Source organism: Temnothorax americanus, unplaced genomic scaffold (genome assembly GCF_048541705.1).
Source record: "Temnothorax americanus isolate GAGA-0224 unplaced genomic scaffold, ASM4854170v1 Scaffold4, whole genome shotgun sequence".
Taxonomy (NCBI): Eukaryota; Metazoa; Arthropoda; class Insecta; order Hymenoptera; family Formicidae; genus Temnothorax; species Temnothorax americanus.
The window spans coordinates 7,201,492-7,213,896 of NW_027509547.1; the positions used below are offsets into that span (position 1 = coordinate 7,201,492).

At 45.6% G+C, this 12,405-nt stretch overlaps 1 pseudogene; it reads left to right on the forward strand.

Moving 5' to 3' along the window:
• Positions 1-7,655: 7,655 nt before the first annotated feature.
• On the forward strand, positions 7,656-8,345 carry LOC143902423 (uncharacterized; annotated as a pseudogene).
• Positions 8,346-12,405: the final 4,060 nt, after the last annotated feature.

The window sequence follows — 12,405 nt, forward strand, 5'->3', positions numbered from 1 at the left end:
ACAACACGTAAAACATCGTCGAATAGCGTGCTATTCCACTCGATCCAATTAGTGGTTTTTCTGAAAGTTAAGACTTGCTAAGACCGCGACGGAATCTGACTACTGTTAAATATTAAAAGATGAAATTTAAACCAATATCTTGAGTTAAATAACATTTTGTTATTTTTAATTATCATGTGTGTCGAAATTTGTTTAACACAAAACTGTATTATTTTAACTTCATTGGTTTAATTAAATCAATATATTGAGTAGGAGCAGTGGCGATCTATAGAAATGGTTAAAATCGACTCAAATTAAGTATATAGTTAAGTACAATTTAATACTACGAATTTAAACAGTGAACGAGTCAGTGAGACGACGGAAAGTGCGATCGATAACATACAGTAATGTGGACAAGTACAAAAGCCTGTTTCTCGACCGAGCAAGTGAATTGACACGGTTAGTTTTCTTGCAACGAGGTGCAAGTTCAAACCGATTACCGCCACACGATTACGCAGATTTTTCCACCGACACCTTTCGTGAGCGCGAAAGTTAGCTCTTCTTCTTCCCCCTTCGCGAGTCGGCCTCCTTTCTCCTCTTTTCTTTCATCTACCTCCCCTACGATAGGCAGGTATAATAGCTCACTTCGTTCACTGTTACTGTTATGCAAGATATAATAGGGTAATAATGGCACAGTCCTGGCCTCACTCACTCTCTCTCTTTTTCTTTCTCTCTCCCTCGGTCATCAGTAATGCAGGGTGGAGCCAGTCACGATCAGAAAACTGACGTAAGCATCTCGTTCGTTCCTCCTCAGTTTGTTCTTCTTCCTGTGGCTATACGTCTCGTTCTCGTACGATGCGCTTCGAGGTGAGAGCGATCGAGAGAAAAAGAGAGACACGGCGCTTCCCTCGAAACGCTTGAGCCCGCAGCGAAACGCTGCTCGACTTCCGCGCTGATTACTTGAAAATTATGGAGGGCATTCTGCGCTATATAATATTGGAGGAGGAAGCGATAGAGGTTATTGCGAACTTGCGAGGGACGTCTGCATATTTTGCGAGGAGTTTCTCTGACGAATGCGCGAGAGACGAGTAGTTGTTTCCTACAGCATATAGCAACGATGCGCTCGTTATAGCGATGCCCTTCCTTTCGAATCCAATTCTCGTTATATAGCTCGGCTTTAAAAGGAAGCTCTCTGATAAGAGCATCATGATTTATCATTGTATAACTGCGCAACGGGTAAAATAATCTCGAATCAGATGGAGAGTTGTATAGTACGATAAATGCTATTTGATTATATTGTTTAGAAATAAATATTTAAAAAATTTTTAATTTATATTATGAATTTTTTATATATCAAAAATAAAGAGAATAAATAAGGATATTAATAATATACACGTCAATATCTAAATATTCTAACTTTTTCCTTAGCTAAAAGGCAAATGATATTCAAAGAATTCAAAAAGTTTCTTTTGGCGATCTTCGCGCAAACCGGTCCACGACGTCGATGACAGATCGGTGTCACCGATCATGCGATGAAATCCTGTGCAAGTCTGACATGACCCGGCGGCGTCGTTGCACGTTGATGAAGCGGCACCGGGACGACACCGGACCGTGAACCCGGAGACGGGACCTCGAAGAAATTAGGCAGGGGGCCGCGCGAAAGGGGACCGAATCAATGGGTCATTAGAGAGAAAATGACGCGGAATTAATTACTGCTCGTGTAAACGACGAGCAAGGAATTCGCCGTCAGTTATTAATCTCGCCAACTGGCGAAGGCTCTAACGGTCCAAGCGAGCACTTTTTCCGCCTCGGAGAGATATTCCGAGTCTTCTCTTCGAGACTTCGTACCTCTCTCTCTCTCTCTCTCTCTCTCTCTCTCTCTCTCTCTCTCTCTCTCTCTCTCTCTCTCTCTCTCTCTCTCTTCTTTCACGTGTCAATGAGTCTCGCGGCGGGATACATTGTTCTGTATTCAAATCAAATCGTAGATCTGTTCTTGATTTGTCGCGTGGGCGCGAGTCTTCATTTGCAAGCGAACGAGGAATAATACGAGCTACCGCGAGGAATCTAAAGTTTTTCTTTTCCCACCTGTCACGAACCGTGCTTCGTCATGTGTCACGAGTATTTATGAATAATCAATTTATACCGACTTCTTCGTGAAATCCGACCTCGCTCCGCCGCTGCTTTTCCCATCGATGAGCGGTCTCTTTTTTCCTAGCAAGCCATTGCATTATGCTTTTTTGTCACTTAACTCCTTTTCTTTTCCATAGCATTTTGTGGATTTGCGTGGCGAGTAAAGATGAACGCGTCGCGAGGCACAATGGGACCTGTCATCATGCTCGACGTTCGCGCGGGCACGTATTCTCGATGTTCTTCGCGCTTGTTAGTTTCTAAAATGAGCTTCAACGGAACGATCCGTAGAAAAAGCAGAATTCGATAGAAAAAGAAAATCGATCGGCCTAGCGATCGCGATTTGATGTAGATCTTCGCGGAGAATTATCTTTTTGCTCTCCGCGATAAGTTATTTATTCTTGTTCGTAAGAATGTTATTTAAATAAAAATGATTAGAATGGTTAATTAAGTAGAAAAAAATAATAAATTATTTATTCTAACTTGTTGTATTATAAATAAAAGACTCATACAAGCGGCAAACAATGCGTTGTGAGCAATCGATATATCATTACTCCGGATATTTTTTACGCTCTTATCTTGCACGATCCTTGTAAATGGATATTAATCGTGATACCTTTGTGATCCCGGATCGCACTTCCTGTGCCACCCAGAGGTCTGCAGGGATTAAGATCAACGTCACCTGACCTGTCGTCGAACGCCGGAAGAGGAAGCCGTCCCATCGCAACGAAAAAAGATCTTCCTTGTCATTCACTCGCGAACACGTGTGCGTTACGTTAGAATGTGTGTGATGTGCGTGAATTCCAGGAGTGTGAAGAGGCGTCGTCAACTTCGGTCAGTTTTAGAATTTTTAATATCGACCCGGAAGTCTGGGTTTCAAAGAATTTTGACAATTACATGTGATGTCATAATTTGGACGAAGATTTCTCATATCTATAATCTATATCTATATTTATAAATGTATGAACTAAAAATACGGAAACATTTTATACCAACAATATTCGAAAGTCTTTTGATTAACGAATGAAAGAAATGCTAATTACCAAATTATTTTTTTGAAAAGTATATGCATATAGAAAATATTCATTATCAAATTAATTTTTTGAGAATTGTTAATCAATCATTTTCCAACAGTAGATCAAAGACAATTTTGAAGATGCGATTGTTGGCTTTTTGCTTGGATTCAGTTCAATTAACGATCTAGCAGATTTTAACAGTCGATCAAATTATTAACAGAATAACAAACCTAAGGAAGTCATAAAAGAAACTTAAAATAAGCTTAAAATAATAATAAATCTAAGAAAATAATACTATGAAAAGTACTCTAATAAGCAGTTAGGTAGATGACTAGATGAGCAAAGAAGAAAAAAATAAAACGCAGAAATAAGGTAGAGCGTATCGAATTCTACTCGCTGTTCTTTCGTCACGCATTTGTCAAAATTCTTCGCAGGCCTCCCTCTTCATCTCTTCGTCTCCCTCTTCTCCACCTACCATGCGCATTGCTCCATGATCCTCCCTCGGGATTCAACAGGTGGTACGCTGCTTCATAGCCGTCTGCAGTGTCCCACACATCGTGCCCACGTAATCGTGGACACTATGGGTGTACCCCATGGGCACCGCATGTAGGAAGTACTCTGACCCTTCATCCGCTTCACGTTCTCTCCATATGTATTCGTACGTGATCTTCGAACCCAGCAGGTTCCTCGAGAAACCTTCTTTTCACTTTTTACCGGGACCAGGATCTTTTTGCTATAATTTAGGAGTACAAGGTGAACGAATTTAACGGGGGGAAAATCGTGACACGAGCAGATTTTTTGTTAAGTTATAACAATCAGAAATTTTATGATCAACTAAACTTGGAAAATTTACGCGCAATCCTCAATCTTTGAGCTTGTTATACACATTGTTAATTTATTATCTCCACCCCGAGAATGTTATCTAATTTTTTTTTTCAGTCCCGACGCGATCTATCTTCAACGACCGCTACTTACACGAAGTTAATGATGTTTCGTATAGCCAACGGCTCAGTTGAATAATAAATAAGACTTAAAGAAATATTTGCCTTCACGGTGTTTCACTTCGGGCTGATGCCTAACGAGGTGGCCGTCCACGAGTCACCCCTGCGCCTCGCGTTCGATAAATCGCGTTAGCGTGCGCATAAGTTTTAATAAAGCTCCTCTCTCGCATGCGTGACGTTCGGCGCGATCGACGTCCGGTGAATTTATAATATTGACATGGCAGCTGCCCACGCAGCAGCCCGAAGCGGAATTCGACGGAGGAACGAAATTTAAGAGAGAAAAAGAGAGAGAGAGAGAGAGAGAGAAATGTGTACGCAATATGTAAATCCGAAGAGTGCAGAGAATCTTCGTGATCTCTCTCGCCCGGGAATTACGCGCGCGTGCACGTGCGTGTTTCTCGGCGTGCGTGCCTACGCTGATGAATCGTGGCCATAGTTCCGACCGGGCTAAATCAGTGTGCGGACCGTAGAGCGGATGTTAGGCAACACGAGTGGCCGGCAGGTGCCGCGATGTGGGTGTCGTTTTACGCCAAACTCGAGAGAAAATGTGCGGCCTTTCGCTTCTTTCGTGCCGCTCGTCTCTCTCTTTCTCTCTCTCTCTTTCTCTCTCGCGCTATCGTTCTTCCTAACGCGCGAGAGAGAGATGGGGAGGTGAAGAAACTTACGTAGAAAGTTCATCCGCTTGCTTCATCTACCCGAGCGAGCTCGGGATCATCGAATTTGGTATGGAGACTCTTCTAAATTATTCGTGTGCGTTCCCGTATTATTATTTAATACAGGATTCATTGAATCTGCTTGTGAATTTATTTTCAGGGGAAGAAAGTTAATGATTAATATATGTAATTGCAAACTTAACGTAGTTCTTTGATATATTATTCAAAATTCCATTGCAAAAATAAATTTCAGCGTCGCAGACTGCAAGTTTCCTTTATCGCAATAATACTGGTGAAACTTTTAGGGTTCAGGATTACATTCAGTGTCTTCAGGGTTACACGAATTTATTATTATTATATTCGTCAAGAATTGACGTCCCATAGAGACTCCTCTATGGTCCTATCCCGATAAAATTTACAATTTCCAATAGCACTTTGCATCCGGCCGGTGGTGATAAACATGGAATCGTGAATCCGCATAGTTTTACGACGCGGCGCGTCGCGTCGTCCTATGAATCGCGCGAACGCCTCGGCGACGCGGCGCAAAAATCGCGCGGGTGGCCATGTACGTATATATACGCCCGGCGGTTATCGACATTCGACGTTCGTCCCCCTCGTCATGTGAGATATCGGGCTCGCATTCGCGTAACTTTCCGTAAACGCCGCTTTCACGCGCGATCCGCGGCGGAACAATTGACCAGTCGGCATAAAACGATTCGGGCTCTGCGACGAGATGCATGCGACGGGATGCGACACTATATGCGACGCAATGCGATGCAATACGTTCGTGGAACGGCGGCGGGATCCTCGCGGTTTGTCGACCTCGAACGGCCCGACCTCACGGTCACCTTCTCGGCAGTGCAGGGGGGACCGAGTGATGGACGGGACAAGGTGGAAGATTTCCACGATGCCCTGTGTGCACGCGTGCGCGCGCTCGAGTCGAGAGTAATAGTTTTCCCATTGAGAGGAGCCGCGCGCGCGGAGGTAGACCTGGCGTTTGTCTTATTAGAGGAAATATATTAATGTCGAGGCGCATTACGTCGTACGTCTGCATCAACCTGTCGTGTTCCGTATGGCTTCGCGCGCGGAGTCACGCGCATACTCGTGACGGACTCACGCACGCACGCACGCACGCGTGATCGGCGCGTCGCGCCTTAACGAGCATTATTCAATAATATTCAAATTTAATGAGTTCCTCGTAAACAACATTAATGAAGCCTATGGAATCGGGCGGTGCCGTCGGGCCATGCTAATTAAAATATAATGAGACGCGTAATTATTGGGGATCGTAAAGCATTCGCGGATATAACCGATGCGCACGTAGGACGTTTGTATCTGCGTGATGGATCGTGGCACGCCTCGGCCGATGTGCGTACAAAAGATATATCGGGCTCGAGGAAGAGTGGAGGGCGATCGACGAAAATGACCGTACGATGAAGGATTGTCCAAATTATAGGCGGGACGTGAGCGACTCGGACGATTTCACGTCGAGCTCGTAATTTATATTCAAATTGATGTTAAATTATCGATGGCCGGCTAATTACATCGGTGTTGCGCTATTACAAGGACTCGAATTAACACGTAAGCGAGAGTGGTCGGACGAGCGTGTAATTGGCAGCCGCGGACGAACGGGTTTCAACGGGATGATGCGCATCGACTGAACGTCCCGGTTTAAGGAAAATATTATATGACGCGCTAATGGATGCTGACAGTTATAGTGATAAACTGAACGGGTTATGAAATGCGTAAATTTAATTGAAAAGACGAAGAAGTTGCTATATTCTATTAGTTTTCATGCGTTTATCATAATAATACTGAATAACGAGTGAAAAAGATATTTCGATTTTTGTGTCAATGTTAACAAAAGTTTTACGATGAGTAATAATCACATAAATACAATTATTTTATAATTATCAAAGAGTATTATTTAACTTTTTATTAATAAAATAATAAAATTTATAACAAACTTATATCACTGTTTGCAACATAATTAAGTTTTTATTGATAAGTTATTTAAACTGTTGATTCATCTGCATGATTATCGATTTATCCATTTGTCAAGCGTATTCGATTCTTGCCACGAAAGGATTCGCAGAAAAATTATACGAAATATCACCGAACGATCATCCTGGATGGTCGAAAACGGAACGGACCTGCTCGCAGCCCATTCGTGCGTCATAGAGCAATCCGTCAGCATCCCCGCGTGGCGGGACGACAGCTGATCGCGCTGAAACAATGAGGCCCTGAGCTGTCGGGACAGATGGGAAGAAAAGAGGCGAGGCGAGGGGAGTCCTCGCGAAGGTACCTGCACAATATGTGCATGGCGTGGGCGCGGACCGCCTGCCCGCGTCTCAACCTGCTGAAACTCGTTTCGTGGTGGGCCTGACGAGGGGCCCCTGCGTACGTCGAGAGCACATACGTCGGTCGCATCGGCCGGCTTCCGCGGCGAGGACGATGGGGCCTGTCGGGCGCGCCGACTCCGGAAAAGATGTAAGAGCGGTAAGATTCAGGGATCCGCGGGAACCAACATCCAAGCAAGACGGCGGCATATAAACCAGGATTACGGGAGACACGCGGAGCCGTAATTCTCGGGGCCCGACGCCTCGCCACCGTGGGGTCCATTGGGGCCTTGTCTCGGCGTTAAAACGCGCTTAAAAACTGCCTTGTCTCCCTCCTCCCTCTCGCACTTTTTTTCCTCTTTTCCTCTCCCGCGCTGCACCCAGTTCGAACCGGAGCCAGGATCGCGCCCCGCAAACGAGATCTGATATCTGCGCATACCATCCGCGCGGGGATCAACCTTCCGCGCGCCTTCAGCAACAGTGTTTCGTTTTGTAGCGATTTGAGACTTGAGAGAGCCCGCCACTTCGCCGGCAGCGCGCATGACGCGTCTTGTCCCGATACTGTGAGATGCGTTAAAAATCGCGCATCACGCGATGTCTCCGTGGCTGACGCCGCGCGAAAGTCCAACAGACCTGATCCCCGCGCGAACGACTTCTCGCACACTTCCTTAATTTTTTTTACGTTTTACGCTTTGCGCTTCTCGAAGGTCTTTGTCGCCCGATATCAAAACACGCGACACGTAACGCCCAACACGACGGAGGTGGGCCCGAGGTACTCGGGGATCAATGTCAAGCTCATCACAATGTATTCGTACTACCATTACCGTTCCGTCTCCGTTTCTCGGAGAAATTACAATCTCACGAAAATCGTGACACGACGACAGCTAAATGGGCTCGGAGCGAGAGCCTCAGTCGAGGCTCGGTCCTCGTGTCGCAGGGAACATATCTTGCCCGCACCGTGCCATTTCGGGACGCGTCTTGTGCGACCTTTTTCCACGGCTCGCCGAAATTATGAGAGCTCAGAGGGGGTACCGGGGCCCGACGCGGGTGTTTTGACGGCCGCGGTTCACGATGAGGTCAGCTCGCGGTCTCGCTTTCTCGAGAAGGCGAGCCTCGTCGCGCACCGCACCGCTCCGCTCTGCTCCGCGAGGAACGGCCCTCGTCTTCCCGTGTCTCGCGGCGAACGGTGATGGAGAGAAGAAGCGGGAGGACGCAGCCTTAAGCTCGTAATGACCCATCTCCGACAAATTACCACTCGAGTGGCATTGTGTGCGAGCCCCGGGCCGATGCACTTCCTCCTCCTCCCCCCCACCCTCTCCTCCCATCTTCGTTCTTAGGTCGCGGATCCATTGACGCGCGTTGCGTTTGATTTTAATGTCCACGTGTTGCACCGCGCCGCGTTCCCACGTCGCCTGCGTTGTCATTACATAACGATGCAATGGTGCTAATTTCTCCGAGGTGGAGTCGCTTATGCGACACGTTGCCGCATCACGTCTATCTACGTGATGTAACACGAGAGAATGTGCCGTGGAGGAAGTAAAATGGCGAAAAATGCTCGATCTAGCCCAGGACAAGGCTGGAGTTGCATAGGCTTTAGTCATACTTAATTAGACTGCAAATCAATTATTTCTTTTACGCCATTTTTCTCTTCTTTGCTTAATAAATATAACGCAAAATGAATACAAGAAATGCAGCTACTTTGATGTCGCTGAGTATGTAATAATCAACCATTAATTTGAATTCGTAACAAGCTGCGGTAAAAGCATAAGATATTAATAATGCGAAGGATTTATTAAACATATAATTGATTTTTTAATACGCGCGATACAGAAATTAGCAAGGTGAGCACGAGTGACATTTGAGAGAAAAATTTAAGTTCACGTACAATTTTACGAGGTGGAAGGACACGCGACTGGCGAACACTTTTGGGCGCCATATCCCACACGCTGCTTTGCATATCTAATGAGCGGTCACTTGTGTCGAAATTTATGGTAATCCATGCGTCTTCTCGGCGAAATTAACGGGCAATTTACCAACCGCAAGTGGAATGCATCCATGTTTCCGCCATCTGCATTCTTTCAACGTACAACCGCTCATTAATGAGATGCCAATCGCGATTCCATATATGCTGCCGTTACATAAAAATCAGTTTACATAAAAAAAAAAGTGAAACGCATCGTTCTTGTCATAAAAATTCTCGCAATTGAGCAGGTTTAATCCTAATAAGATGTGACTTATCGTTGCGGACTAGTATTATGCCTATAATATATTCCAGTTTTATTTAGGTTTAAATATTTTTTTCGCATTAAACGCGTAACGATTCTGTTGAAAAAACGTTGCAGAGGGATTTTTATTGAAGCCCAACGCGACTTACGCCATATACGGGCCGCGGTATATGCGGCGATGGTTAATTGAGAAATACTGACGTGCATCAAGATGCAACGAGGAGCAACAAAAAGTGCGAAGAGTCCCCACTCGCGCGATAAATACGATCGCGGCCGACAAATTAGCCATAAAATCGGCGTCCTCGTCGCGTGCAGTGCTACACGCACGACGACGCCGGCCTTAAGTCACTTAATTCCGTTCGTAACTCACCTGTTTTCGCGTGTATCGCCCGAAATTTTAACTTATGCCGACCATTATCCCACCTATCGTATACCACGTAACCGTCCGGCAGAATAATTGTCGCGCCTGCGGTAAGACGGGGGGCGCGGAAGCCGACGAAAATATTCGCCGCGCGTGCTTTCGGCGGTTCGTGAAAGTTTCGTCCGAACTGGTATCGAGTTTGCGAGAGCCATGCGGTCAATAATCGATCGGCGAACGGAGGAGCGCTCTTTCGAAGAAAGAGACGAAAAAAGAAAGAAAGAGAGAGAAAGAGAGAGGAGTATTTTTACGGGATTGCAAATAAACCGCGCGCGGTCGTGAAGTTTCGCGGTGCGGAACACCGAGGAACGGAGAAGGGAATTCCTCTCCGGAAGATTCTCTTTATCTTTTAACGCGGCGAAACAGCTCCTCTCCAGGCACTTTACGTTAGGTTACGGGGCTGACATCGTTATTTCGCGTAATTCACGGACCGCCCAAGGTTCACCTGGGTCTCGATTCGCTCTTCCCGACGCGATGAATATCGACAGACTGGAAATGCATTTGGCGAGAGCGCGGAATGCGCCGGGTCGCGCCGGTGCACGTCGTATGGTATGCGCGTTGCGCTCGCGCGAGGAAAACGCGGATGAATCATCGACGGGCCCGCGCTCTGCGCTCTGCCACGCGCACGCCGAGCTTGCGAAACGCAAAATTTCAATGAGCGTTTTTGTGATTTACCGCACTCGGGTGTTTCCGCCGTTGCACTGTATGCGAAATTCGTGATTTCGTTGTGGGTGACCCGTTTTGTGAAATTTTTTTTTTTTTACTGAGAATGCGAATACGTCGAATGCGCAGAACTTTCTCAATATGCATGAGGTTCGCTGAATTTAGCACGAATGATGATTGCGCGAATGCACAGTCTTATGCCATAGAAAGATAAATGACGTTGCATTAAACAAGATCTTTCTGGCGATACCATATCTTTTATTCTGTGATAAAAGATATAGTGAATCATGTATATTTTTGATAGTATGTCGGACTTTATTCTAAAAATTGTATAATACTTCCTCTCTGAGCCAAAAATAAATTCAAAAAATTCAAAAAATAAAAGCTTTTTTACGAATTTATCTAAAATGTAGTCCCGCAGATCGAATTATAAAAGATCTTAATCAGCGAATAATATAACGGATAGTGGAATAAATTTCAAACACGCACTTGACGTCGCTTCTTCTAAACAGGCTCCGAATTCTGGATGAAAAATGAAAATTATATTCATGCATGATTGGCAGTTTTGCGTCACCTTCTTGCCGTCTGGTCGCGGTCTCCGACACCCACGCGAGCTCTCGAGAGCGCGGGTTTACAGGTGCGGCCGGCAACCTGTATCTTCGGTGCGTGCGTGCGTGCGTGCGTGAGTGTGCTTGAGCCGCGCGAACGAGCATTCTAAAGCGCGTAGATTACGCACGCGTGATACACCAAGGGTCTCGTTACATTTCGAGAAGTTGGACGACGACGCCGTTTTGACTTTCACGTCGGAAACGCTTGGCTCGCGAATGTCACGTACTTAAAGTACGCCTCCATTGTAAATAAAGTACCTTAAGCTTAGATGTAAAGCGAGAATATGAGATCGTTGCAATAATGTGAAATCAGAATTTCCGCAGAAGGGTACCAATAAATCGCCAACAATTTTAATTAAAGAATACACTACTACATAAATGCGGAGACTGAAATGCATGGTACCATTACCAACTTTAGCGCGATATCTGGTACGAGAGAATAATTGAATACTGAGAGGTGTAATGTAAAAGTAACGACCGCAGTTTAAAACATTGCAATCGCGTAAAACTATCTTGAAATTTCCTAATAATAATAATAACGGAACCTCGTATACGTCTTTTCGTACTGAAAGAAAAATCCAGTTATCCGGATATCATTGATCATTCTGGCCGGTTGTTTATTCTCGGCTTTTTATAATTCCGATTGAAAGGATCAGTAATATGTTTTGTTACCTTTCGAACGGATTGTTCGAACATTTATACCTGGATTTTTCTTTTAGCGTGTTTCTGCTATGGCGAAGATACAGGTATGTCGCTCCACGCGCGATTCGTGTGGCGTCCGGCGGCGGTGCCTAACGTGATTAAGTAACTACCAGCCGTAAAGCCGTAGCGGGATAATATGTACGTGTTTGCGCGTATGTATGTGTGTAAACGCATAAATTGCCGGATATTTAAGATAGCGCGGCATTATTCGGATAGCTCTGGTGATGGCCGCGCGTAAGTTACTGCCGGGCCACCTAGGCGGACCACGAGCCACGCCTCGGCCCACCAAAACGGTCCTTTATAGCCCACAGGCATGGGCACAAAACGCGCGTTTTATAGGGACTGCACGGCGGGAACGAGCGGATCGACGCGTGCGAGCTATCATGCTACACCTTAGGCTCGTCTTAGATTAAAAGGGAAATCGACGTGCCGTTCTATTTCCTCCCACCTCCGGGCGCGATAGATGCTTTTATGGAGACACGGAGGTGGTCCACTATCTTCCGTTTCCCGCGGGACGAGATATCTTTTTTTATTTTTTAGGGCCGAGCGTGAGGTGAGATGTTCATCGTTAACTACGTGTTTCTGACAACGACAAGGTGTCTAGTAAAATAATAAGATGGACGATATGATGTCTGGACGAATACACTCTTGTATCGTGCGCAGACAAAGTAATT